This window comes from Octopus bimaculoides, chromosome 12, assembly GCF_001194135.2.
Source record: "Octopus bimaculoides isolate UCB-OBI-ISO-001 chromosome 12, ASM119413v2, whole genome shotgun sequence".
Classification (NCBI taxonomy): domain Eukaryota; kingdom Metazoa; phylum Mollusca; class Cephalopoda; order Octopoda; family Octopodidae; genus Octopus; species Octopus bimaculoides.
Genome location: NC_068992.1, coordinates 53,932,285 through 53,939,388, shown reverse-complemented (window position 1 = coordinate 53,939,388; position 7,104 = coordinate 53,932,285). Strand labels below are relative to the sequence as shown.

Genomic DNA, 7,104 nt, shown 5'->3' with positions numbered 1-7,104 from the left:
TGTGTGTATATATATGTGTGTGTGTGTGTGTATGTATATGTGAATATATCTGTGTTGATGTATTTATTACTGCAAACTTTGGCAGTCTACTCAGAGTTTCACGCTGGGCTCGGCTGTTCACGACCTGTCTATTCTCTCTATGCAGCGTATTGAGTTCTGTCTATGATAGCTCTTAATTTGCGTAACATATATTTTTAATATATCTCACAGCCCTTACATTGCGATGCAGACATCGCACCGCAGGTGCGTACATATGTTTACATCGGGAAAGCGTAGAAGCTTCGAGAATGTGAAATAAATCTTTTGAAAGATGAGTTTCAAAGCTAATACGGTTATAAAAAAATGTAAAACATTTCGAGCTTTTTTCTACGTAAAAGTTTTTTGAACATTTATATTTGCGTGTGAGTGTGTATATGTGTGTATGTGTGTGCGTGTATGTGTGTGTACGTGTTTGTGTGTGTGTGTGTGTGTGTGTGTGTGTGTGTGTGTGTGTGTGTGTGTTCTGTTAAGAGCGTAATAAAGTCCTGTATGAAGCACATCCACCTTCAGATTTCACAGGTGTTGTGAAGTAGCAGTATCATACACATGGCCAGGTTTGCGTTGGGGCTTCTGTAGTGTGCGAATGGATAATTGAATATGTTGGTGTCAACAAATAGTACAGCTCGACATTTATTTGTAAAACGGTTACAAAACCAAATTCGTGCAAGCCTGGAGAGCTATGTAGCGTGAAAACAGTTGTAGTGATTACTTATAAATGTCCTACATATATATATATGTATGTATGTGTGTATAGATGTACGCATATCCTAGCACAGACAAGTTCGCACATATTTAGCGCAGGCGCAATAAACTATTGAATGAATGTTAGTTAAATATTAAAGAATTTAGTATCCGGCGATGACGATTTTAGCAGTTCCAGCATTATTCCCTTCGTCCTTTAATGCCGACTGTAAAACTGAAAAGATTGTTCTATTGTTCTAAATTCATTAAAAAGTTGACGAAGAAGGCTTTGCATTGCTAAAATACATAGTAATGTTTTTGGTCTTTATAATCCATGACGACTATTAAGGAAGAATAAATATTGAATCAAAATGATTATACTCATAGCCGGGTCTTTAATTTTTTTAAAAGTAAGCTGTTTAAATAATTTCCGTACATCTAATAGTATATATATATATATATGTAAGACTTGCACCACCTATATAAACATTGTTGATTTCTGTGCCAAATTTATAGAAAATTATTATAGATAGGATTTCTGTGTCCTTCTATGGAAAACACCACATTTATGTCATTAAATTCATGTTTCATAAAATACATAAAATTGATTTATGTTTAATAAAATATCGGAAAATTTATTGATTTCTAATTTAGCTAATTCGACTGTTACCAGCTTTTCTTTCTGTTGCTATTGGGTGGCTGACAAATTCGATAGATTAACGGACGAATTGTGGTGCTTTGTCACTTTTCACTTTGACTTCGAATCCTAACGAGAATAACATTGCCTTTTATGTTTGCAAGGTCGCTAATATGAATGTCATGTAGCGAGGTCGATAATATACGATTGTACCTTCTTCGAGAATAAGTGGCATCATTTATATTAGAAATATAGCGGCGAACTGGCAGAATCGTTAGCACGCCGGGCAAAAGCTTTAAGGCTTTGTTTTTTGTCCGTCATATGTTTATGAGTTCAAATTCCGCCGAATTTGTTTTTGCCTTTCATCCTTTCAGGTTCAATAAAATAAGTCTCATTCTATAGCCCCTTCCCATAAACGTCAGGCCTTGTGCCTATATAGAAGGATTATTATATGTTAGAAAGTAATATAGATATATAGTATTCCCGGTTATTTTCAACAAATCTATAGCAACTTTTCCGTCACCACCATTTCTATCATTATATTTTTATACAACTTTGGTCTTTCTTAGTGAAGGATTTTGGTTGTACTACATAAGCAGGATTATAGTAATGTTGTTCATCTGTTTTGTTTGTTTCTGTTGTAGAATCTATGCTATGTGAATTTTATCCTTTGTATGATGTTTGTTTAAAATTTGTTGTGTCACTAGGAATATATTTTATAATGTCCCTTTGGCGGTTGTTCTGTATGTGAGAACTATTGGAGAATTTGAATTAGTTGTGTTTTGAGCCATGTTTTGAGTCAATGATCATCGCGATATAAGCCGCTTTAAGGGAAAAGAGAGAGCTTCGATGTGATTGGCAGAAGAGAATATTACATTGATCGAAAATTTGACCCGAGAAAGCTTTGCTTTGATGCGTTCACAGTCGGGATAGGCATGTCCCAAATGATGATAGCCGGATTGTTGTCATAAGCTAAATTTGATACATTGTGTTACCACATTTTTTCCTGTTTTAAATTGATGTTCTTTAACGTATTTTAATGCCTTTTATTACACCAAAAATGTCAACAATTAATTGTTTTGCAGATGTACAGTAACCAATATACTACAATCTTTATTACCGAGCCCTCTGTATGCCCTCTGAGACACTTTCATATGATCACTCGACTTAGAAAAAGACGGTGGATATTACGTTCCTGGGTTCCAACCACATAAGAGTTAAAAGAGGATGGCCACGGGTAAAAACTCCCTGGTCATAGATTTACTCGATCATGGCTAACTTTGAGCAAAAATATATTAGCGTGAACATCTTTTCCAAGTATTGCAGAGTCCTCTCTCGATCCATTATACTATTATTTCAAACGTTTATGCTTCTCAAAAGCAGACAATTGCTTACAAATGCAGCCTGGTACCACACGATTAACCCATCGTTTTTATTCAGTGCGCTAATAATGTTACTCCTATCCCTCCAGTCACCGACTATCCACCTACAGAATTATTTCTTTCGAGAATGTTAACCACCTCGTAATCACTTCACGTTCACATTATTTTCAGCGGTTGCCGTCTTACAGATGTTGAAACAGAATATTAACCTTTCCAGTTTCTATGAGCCTGCAAAAGTCATGCATCATACCTTTCCTCATGACTACACTATAATAAAATCTGTGTACATTCTATGCATGAGCATATTAAATATTAGATATATATTTAGATTGTCTTATTAAAAATGAATTAATATAACGTATGCCTAATTTAATATCATTATTGCTATCACCAACACTAACACCAACACCATCATCATCAACTTCATCGTCGTGTGGAACGGAACATTACATGATATCGCATGTCTACATGTCCGTGCGTTAAATGCTTCAGTTCAGCTATATATTTCGGTGTGTATAATAAATGCAATTTAATATTTGCTTCATATATGCTTAATTTAATAGAAATCCGTGTTCAAATGTATTTTTCATGTGTATTCGGATATTCTTGAGAAATTTCATTAGATCACATTCTTGAATACACTACTGCTTTTTTTTTTGCTTTTTTAATTTGCGCAAGAGATCAGAAAATATTCAGATATTTACGTAAGCTGACACTGAAATATTAAATAAAGACACGATTTCAGATTCCATCTTTGCGTGTAAGGTAGGAGAAATTGTAGGAAGTCATGCAAGAGAGTACAGTATATAAGTAATGAGTCGAGAGCGCATTGCCTAGTGATTAGAGTGTTACTCGCCAGATCGTGGTTTCAATTCCTAGACCAGGTGATGCGTCGTCTTCTTAAACAAAACACTTCCTTTCACGTTGCTCTGCGATCACTTCAAGAACCGACGTGTGGTACACTGTTCACCTATACAGCCAATATCGATTTGATGGAAGAAATTCGCCAATGTACAGTACATAGATTTGATCACTATAAGCGAATCATTTGATGGAAGAAGTTCGCCAATGTACAGTACATAGATTTGATCACTATAAGCGAATCATTTGTGCAAGTTGTTCAGCAAGAAATTGCAGAACGGTCTTTCTCGGACTACAAGATACTACCATATATATATAAGCAAATGTATTTACATTCTGATTTCAAATCCAGTCACATAGACCGACACCTCTCTTATTCCTCCCCTCAGACAGTGAATATGAGGAATCAGTACGACAGAAATAAAGTTTTATTCTATAAGTGACATTAATTTGTTGGGTCAAACCTCGTCAGTGTCAGCTTTGATTTTCATACCTACTGGGTCGAAAACAAGCGCAAGTACTGGGCCGATATAATCGATTGCACACATTTAACAGGAAAACCATCATATTGCGTTTACATATGATTTTACTGCATAACTCAAAGCTGCATTTTATGTTTGGATAGGTGGGGTGTTTTGCCTTGTTTCGTGTTTCGTTGTGTTTAATTATCATATATTAAAAATACACTAGTTAAGCTGTATATAATGTCTAGCAGTTCTAGAATCTGCATGTTACGTATAAGTGCAACATCTAGAATTTAGGCTATGTCTGTGTCTGTAACATTGGTGTTAATCATTTCAAAATATCTGTTATTACACGTATTGATTATGCTTACAATATTTCAAGTATTTCATAATTTGGTATCTCAGTTTTTATTTGTTCAATTTTGAATTAAATTATCAATTTGTTTTAGAGATACACTATATTTCAACGAAACTCATACAAAAGTTGGGAGACATATTCTGTCCTGTGGTTAATTGGCAAAAGCATCCAGTAGATTTTCTTTAGCTTCAATGCCTCAATAAATTCGCATATCCTAGAGCTTACTTACTTTCTCATTCTCTACGATTGTGTGAAGCTTAAGTTAATATAATGTATTTGCAGTAAGTATTTCTTCATGACGTCATTAATTGTCAATTTGATCATCGTTTGAAAGGAATTAAAGGATGTACATGCGTACTTACGTATGTTCAAACATACTACTTTGTTATCAAAAGAGATTATTTAATAAAACTATAGCGTATTATTTTTAATGTACTTCTCCCGTAGGCGTCTCGAGTTTCATGCATATGCTATCTTTAAGCGTGCTTTTGCTTGTTATCTGTCAAAGACAATACAATTTACTGTTTCCATAATCTTCAGTAATATTTGTATGCTGCTTCATATATGTTTAGTAGTTTCCATTGGGATGGATTTTTTGCTACAAATAAAAATACTTCGGTGCAGCTTTCAAAACATTCGCTTTATAGCCATGATTTCAGTTTTCGTTATGTATTTTAGCATTGATTAATTTTACCACATATTATCTACAAAGGTATTTTGTGGTATCGCCTTAGCATGACATTTGCAGTCCTGTTTTCAGGTTAGATATTTCTTATTATTGATATAAATGTTATCATAACGTTTTCATCAATTTTGTGAGAGCGTCTTCTATGACAGTAGTACAATTCTCTGTTCCTGCGGTGTATGTGCAATATTTCATTTAGGGATACAGAATTATGTTATTATGCAGCATGAAGTTTGCTTTGATGTGCCAGAAAAGAATATTTATTTTTCAAATAGTGTGGAAATCACGTGTTGTCTTATGTTACTTGGTGGTAATTCTATAGAATATGCTTGGAGGTAGTTGTGGTATTTTATGCGTTTGTGATTGCACAGGAGGATTTAATAGGATATATTGTAATAATAATAATAATGATAATGATAATGATAATAATAATAATAATAATAATAATAATAATAATAATAATAATAATAATAATAATAATAATATAGTAATAATAATAAAAGTAATAATACTAATTCCAATAATAATGACTACTACTACTACTACTACTGTTGTTCCTATTACTAAGAATGTCGTGAAAGTAGTCATATATGAATATAATCAGAAGCACGAGAGATCTAGGCAGTATATGCACCTAAATAACTGCCATCAATTGTGGCTGTGAGTACAAAAAATCTGGAAAAATATACATATCATAAATATATCACATACGCCCAGTCAATGCTATCGAAAAGACAGTCGAAATGATATCGAATAAAACAAGTATTAGAATATAGACCACGATCAGAGCACAAACAAAATTTAACTGTGTTGTCAATGTAATATACAAATATCTAAAAACTGTGGGGTTACATTTAAGCAATGATAACTTTGGTAGCAATAGTCAAGCTTAGGTAAACTATATAGAAGAAAATATGAAACACGCTTTAGTTTTTCCGCCCCAAATTATAATTCGTACGATTAATAGATGTATACACATACACACAAACACACAGGCACACTTATATATAATGTATATGAATTACAACATGCAAATTATCAAGTATTTTTATATTTGATATTTTGATATTTTTTCATCTTGCTTTTCGTATATAAGAGTTCTGATATATGCCACAACTTCCTTTGTTTCACATTTGGTGTTATCTCAAGCTATGACTCTACCCAATTTATTGAAACAATAATAACGATAATAATAATAATAATAATAATAATAATAATAATAATAATAATAATAATAATAATAATAATAATAATAATAAAAACAACAACAACAACAACAATAATAATAATGATGATGATGATAATAGTCATTTTATTAATATTTTTGTTGCTGTTGTTATATTATTATATTGTTGTCATTCATTATTATTATTATTGTTATTATTATTATTGCACAGATCTTTCGCCCATGCATATAAAGAATTGTGAAAATAAAAATAAAGAACACTACATGAAAATATGAAACTATGTCAAGCAAATATAGATATTAAAACATATATCAGTTAATAAATACCGAACAGCGACAGACGAATAGGGACATAAAATATAAAGAATGATAAATACCTGTATCCTCCAAAGAAAGAACTAAAACGCAAGTAAAAATATAGATATATATATATATATTTGTATGCATATGGGTATATATTAAAAAAATGACAGGTTATAGGGAATAATGCTATTTTGAGATAGTACAAGGTTATAAAATAGAGGTAATAATAATAAGAAGCGTGCAAAATATAATGCTTTTCAGCAGTATTATCAAAACTCAATGGTAAAACAATGGAACAGATCATATATGAAGACAAACGTAACAGTAGTAAATGAGTGGTTTATAAAATAAATATAAATGCTGTACAGTATATAATAAAGAACAAAGTAACGTAACAGCAGCTAATCTAGCTTATATTTTGCGAGGACACGAAATGGCGGTATAATATATGCAGTGTATACACACACACACACACACACACACACACACACACACACACACACACACA

General features: G+C 32.4%; 1 long non-coding RNA gene across 1 annotated transcript in view; it reads right to left on the bottom strand.

Annotated features, from left to right (window-relative positions):
* LOC128249205 (uncharacterized) overlaps positions 1 to 7,104 on the bottom strand; it is a 579,204-nt gene that overhangs the window by 91,785 nt on the left and 480,315 nt on the right. The window contains exon 2 of the long non-coding RNA XR_008265322.1: positions 6,671 to 6,691. This is a non-coding gene — a long non-coding RNA (uncharacterized LOC128249205). The remainder of the gene's footprint in view (positions 1 to 6,670; positions 6,692 to 7,104) is intronic.